The sequence below is a fragment of the Rhinoderma darwinii genome, assembly GCF_050947455.1.
Source record: "Rhinoderma darwinii isolate aRhiDar2 chromosome 5 unlocalized genomic scaffold, aRhiDar2.hap1 SUPER_5_unloc_16, whole genome shotgun sequence".
NCBI classification, from domain to species: domain Eukaryota; kingdom Metazoa; phylum Chordata; class Amphibia; order Anura; family Rhinodermatidae; genus Rhinoderma; species Rhinoderma darwinii.
Window position 1 is genome coordinate 311,700 of NW_027461772.1, and position 6,050 is coordinate 317,749.

The following is a 6,050-nucleotide window of genomic DNA, read 5'->3' on the forward strand; positions in this document are numbered from 1 at the left end:
AGTAAAGCGGACTGTTATGTACAAGGAGCCCCGCAAAGGTGGGAAGGGTATACCCGACATTCCCACTCTGCTGCGGATCGCTTTTGTATGTGACTGTGTTCGTAGGACTCTGAGGACAGCAAACGGCTCTGCGGGCAAGGCCATGTCCCGCTACTTCCTCCTTCCCCTCTGGCGAGGTTTTGGCTGGGACAAGTGGGACAGCTCCTTCCCTTACAACTGGCACGCTCCCTGGTTCTACGGAGATGTCGTCCGGTTTGTGAGGGAGCATCAACTGGAGGGTCTTAAGCCCGACTTGTGGAAACCTAAGACGATCCACAAGCACATCAGAGCAAAGGACTCACTGGAGTCTGTTCCAGGGCTTCATGCCGACACGTTGGAGACTGTTTGGACTAACGTGTCATCTGGCAGGTTGACCAACGGGCACAAGGACATTTCATGGATGGCCATCCAGGGAGGACTGCCTCTTAGGTCATTCATGCATGCCCGCAACCTGTGCAAGACCCGGTACTGCCCCAGGTGCCCCTTCACGGAGGAAACATCTTTGCACATTTTCTGGCAGTGCCCCTTTGCACAGGGTCTGTTGAAAGCCTTGGAACATGAACTCAAGGACTCAGTACCCAGGAACAGACTGTCGTACCGCTCGGTACTTTATGGACTATTTCCTGGGAATACCACGGATGGAGCAATCCAGGAAGCCTGGCGCCTTATGAACTGCTTCAAGGACGCTATATGGTTTGCCAGGAACCGTCTGATTTTGCGGAGAGAGAGTGTGTCCGTCCAGGACTGCCGCAGGCTGATCCACAGCCTGCTCAGAGACTATTCCACCTGGGACAGCCCGGACGTCGATGAGGAAGAGGACTGATACTCCCCTTCCCCCCACTCTCCCTTCTTGTGTGTTGTCTTTCAATAAAGCTTCGGGCCTGTGATTTCCCCCTTCCCTATCCCCTCCTACCCACTCCCCTATCCCATCACTTGTCTGTAATGCTTTGTTGTTTGGCGTTAGTGAATGCAAGAATGTTAGTGTAGCATGTGGTGTAATGTATAGCATAGGCTAGCCTGTACCGTGTATTATACTGTCATGTTATGTTTGCCGACTGTTATTATTTATTATTTGCTGCTTCATGGCTTGCGCTGCGTCGCAGTAATGTTTGTATGATGACGATTGATTGTCAATAAAGCAATTTTCAATCAAAAATCTGTTCTTATCAGTTTAATATCTGATACGTCCCCTATCTGGGGACCATATATTAAATGGATTTTTAGAACAGGGAGATGGAAATAGAGCTTGCTCTGTCCACTCCACGCATTGACCTGGTATTGCAGTATTTCCAGGACCGGTGCACCCTTCCCTTATGTGTTGACTAAAATCAGATTCCAAAAGTGCTATTTGTGTTTGCTATTGTTTTTGTCTTTCTGATGGGATCTCCCCTTTTAATCCCATTATTTCAACACCTGTTGGACAATGCATTTGTACAGTCATGTGTGATAATGAGCTCATTTATTAAATGCAATTAATTAATACATTGCCACCTCTTGTTGTGTGTGTGTGTGTGTGTGTGTGTGTCTTCTGTGTTTCTGTGTTTCCGGCATTTCACATTGGAACAGCTCATTCACCTTCCTTGTCTTCTCTCCGCCCTCCCTCCTAGGTAAGTTAAAGAGCTGCACCTGAGCCAGCCACTGATTGATGCAGCACCACAGTCAAATAGTGGAGTGGAGTGGAGTAGGGGAACAGCAAACAGCCATTAAAGCAGCCAGCCGCCTACCCGCCACAATGGACCTACCTGTGTACACTAGATGGATGTGATGGAATGTACTGTCGTCCCTACATTTCAAGAAGAAGTAAGAATTGCAGTTGCAACAAACCCTTGCTTGCCTACAAAGAGAGCAGCAATTTGGATTTGTTACTTTGTTACCTGGAAGAATAACAAACTGTGCAAGGATGGAGGTTGTAGGAGCAAGGAGAAGTTGTCTGTAAAGTTGGTGGATGCTTATTTTCCATTTTGCAGTCCCTTGTCTCCCTCTTGTGGCCTCCTGGAGGCAAATAAATGTGCAAAAAAAAGACAGCCTGGCGGCCGGCTGTTGCAGTGTTGCCCTCTCAGGCAACACTGAGTGACTGACTGAGCCTCACCGTCTTATATAAAGTTCAGACGGAACTTTGCACGTGTCATAGTGGAGCCCTCAGGATTCCAGAGCCAGCTTTCTGACATCATAATGGGGCCTCAGAGATAGATAAAAGCCTGGGCCCAGGCAGTGTTGGTCAGTGCTGCTCAGCAGGCAGCACTGGACTGGATTAAAGCTAATACAAGTTGTGAAGGAACAAGGGGTGGCTGTGGGCATGCACTTACTGCTGCTGCTGCTGCTGCCAGTATTTGCACGGCAGGAGGGCATTTGGGCGTTGCCAAGAAGGCGTTTTTATGTAGATTCCTCCTCTTTCAGCACTGCATTGTGGTGCAAGCAAAAGAAGCAAATCCTGTGTAGCTTCCTCTCCGGCCTTTATTCACCTCCCGCTTAGTAGCTGTAAATGTGTGTGAGCCTGCAGGGCCCCATGGAATTACTATACCTATATGGAGAGCACCAAAAGAGCAGCGCCAGCCAAACCCAAGTCCCAAAGGTTAAACATTAATAAGATGAATATCTATTGTATGCATATAAGATAAAGGGACAAAGAAAAAAGGGCGGGGGGCGGGACTTACAAGCCCTAAATGAGCATGATGGTAACGGTGGGGATACACTCTAAATGAATTATAAACCTAGAAACGGAGTCCGACACACCAAGGTTTGGTTAAAAATGACAAATTTTATTAGAACAGATAACAAAAGACATTTAAAAGTTAAAGATGATGGCCACAGTGTGAAAAGGATGCCAGACAGTGATGTAGGCAATGTTAGAGTTGTAATACATTAAATAACAAAGTGACAAGGGGAAGAAATGAGCAATTCCTAATTCATAAATGAATGAATAAATGAAATAACTAAATAAATGAATAAATAAATATATAAATAAATAAATATGAGTGTAGCTATAGTGCACACAGTCCTGCACCCAGTGTAATGGGTGAGGATCACACCAGGCGGTGATATTAATCACAGCCAGATGCAGGAGTTGGAGAGAGCAACAGTCCACTCGCACATGTATAACCATCAAAGGAATACATGCATAGAAGGAACGGCTGAAATAGCTGAAATGAAGCAAAACGTCTTACCCATGTCACAGTTGGCACTGTCTGGCATCAACCCCGACGCGCGTTTCGGCCCTCGAGCCTTCGTCTGGGGGTGGTGTCAGAAAGTGAAAAGACCACATTTAAACCAACAAAAGCCAATAAAACAGCAGGGGAGCAGCTGTGGCTGCTTGAAATCATTGTTGACACATGATGTGTCGCGGCCCGACAGTCCGGTACATCATCCGCCGGAAACGGAGCAGGGACGAGGATCTGGTGTCCCGCGACCCAGTCCGGCCAGGGACACAGACAGCCGGAAAAGAAGTTCCGGCGTATCAGCATCCCAGGCACGACCCTGGACCCAGGAGGACGAGAGCCACGCCTCCATGTTATTCCGGCCGCGGCAGCGAAATCCCAGACCGCCAGGCCGCGCATGCGCACTGAACAAAGATAGAGCAACGAACATCATAGGGGAAACAGAGTATACATATATCAGATTGCAAGTGCCAGAATAATAATGAAATGTTTGGATGAATTTAATCACAGTATGTATGGCACAGAAAAACAAAATATATAAATTTAAATAAAACAAATTGAATAAATAGATGAAATGAATGCAAAAATATATATACAATATGTGAAAAATATAATAAAAATAAATGTTAATAAGAATAAATATGAAAATAAAAATAAATATAAATAAAAATAAATATGAATTAAAAAAATAAATAAATAAATAAATAAATAAAATAAAAAATAATAAAAAGTAAAAAATAAAAAATATATATAATAAAAGAATGTGTGTAAAGAATATATATAACAGAATTGGAAAAATGAATGAAAACATAATAATAAAATAAATATAAATATTGCATTGGTTACAATTTATTCATTCTTTGTTCGACTGTCCCTACTGCTTTCCCTACCGCAATTCCATAGTATAAACAAATAAGAAAATATAAAAGGATATTGCATGTATGCGTATGTGCACAAATCCAAAGAAATTTCCATATATTTTCTCTCAGACCAAACATAGGCAGATGCAATCAGATAGATCCACATAATTCCAATATTACAGTTTGGTTTAAATCGAGATATACAAGTACAAGTTGTTAAAAAGGGGGGGCCATGTGAGCGCATACCCAAATATATACATGAAAATATAAAAATATATATATATATATATACACACACATACATGAACCAGAAATATAAATATAAAAACTAGTGGTTATGTGACCTATAAAGAATGTATAACAACTGTTATATGTGTTAAAAAATCTATATATATATATATATATATATATATATATGTGGTGTGATATATACATATATGTGCGCCCACTCATATGTACAAAAAATGTATATCAAGATTCATGTATAATATGTACACACAATACATTCAGAAAATATCAACATATATGAATACAATAATTTAATACACTATAGTCAAGACCCAAGAAAACGTGAAAAAGTGTGTTATCCAAAATTATGATGGCACTGTTTCACGCACCAATGATGAATGTGATGTGAAAGTGTATGTACTACTAGATAAGTGATAGTGACTAAAGAATGCTAAATAGGTACATAATTGAACTAAAAATCAGGATATGTAGATGGTGTAAAATTAGGAATATAAAACGTATGTGTGTGTATGCGTGCAAAGATAAAGAGATAAAATAAGGTAAGTGAAGGGTGTACGTGTGTAGGTGTATGTGTGTGTATGACAATAATCATAAGGTGAGAAAATTAATAGAAGAAATCCATTTGAATAATATAATAAAATAGTGTAAAAAGCACACTTGAATAATTCCTGCGGATACAGGAAACTGATATTGACACCCAACTATGCAAATTTACACTAATAATGCATATTTAAATATTTACACATATTAATATCATATCCCCATGATTTTCTGCATGTCCATTGTTGAAAAATGGTTGAGTAAATCCCCTAGAATAAACTGTCTAGAGATCAAATAAGGAAGTTGTTATGGTCTCAGGAGGTCATTAAATGTTAGATCACAGCAAGTTCGAAAACGATCATCTGTAACATTAAAAATAAAAATTAGGAAAATAAAATAAAAATTAGAAACGACAGTGACTTAATCGTTGCTAGAATAAAAACTGACACCATGGGAAAACCCGACACCCCTATAAAAATGCTGCAAATCCCAAATTTTCGTTCAGGCCATTCGGTTGTACTGTCTTTAATTTCCAGATCCATCTGGATTCCAATTTTGCCAGTTTTTTCATTATTGAACCACCTCTCAAGTCAGTCTTTACACAATCAATGCCTTTGACTTTGAGGGCTCTGGATTCACATCCATGATACGTAAAGAAATGCCTCGGGAGAGTTTTTAATAAATCAATGTTTTCTGGGGCAGTGCCCCTCGCTGCCTCTATGCTGTTCACGTGTTCCCTTGTTCTAATTTTGAGTTCTCTACTGGTAAGACCAATGTAGATCTTTGGGCACGGACACCAGGCGTAATAAATCACACCCTTAGTACCACAGTTGATTGGCCACGTGATTTTGTATGTCATCTGGCCAGTTGAATCCACAAATTCATCACTGTTAGCCACATTTGGGCAGGCTATGCATCTTCCGCAGGGGCGACAGCCCCATTTTGGTTTTGATGCTCCAAAGATTGGTTTTATACTTTGGGGTTGGTGGTAACTGTGGACAAGGGTATCCCGAAGATTCCTTGCTCTTCTCGATGCTACCGCAGGTTTTGAAGGGAGAATTTTTGATAAGGTAGCATCGGTTTGTAATATTGACCAATGTTTGGCCAAACATTTCCTCATCTGTCCCCATCTGTCATGGTAAGTGGTAACATACCTGATTGTCGAATCCACATTTCTCTTGGTGCTGGAGTGAAGAAGTTGGGTCCG

At 41.4% G+C, this 6,050-nt stretch overlaps 1 non-coding gene across 1 annotated transcript; it reads left to right on the forward strand.

Moving 5' to 3' along the window:
* Positions 1-1,161: 1,161 nt before the first annotated feature.
* Positions 1,162-1,348, forward strand: LOC142685942 (U2 spliceosomal RNA). The gene has a single exon (XR_012855364.1). It is a non-coding gene; the product is annotated as a U2 spliceosomal RNA (small nuclear RNA).
* The last annotated feature ends 4,702 nt before the right edge of the window (positions 1,349-6,050 follow it).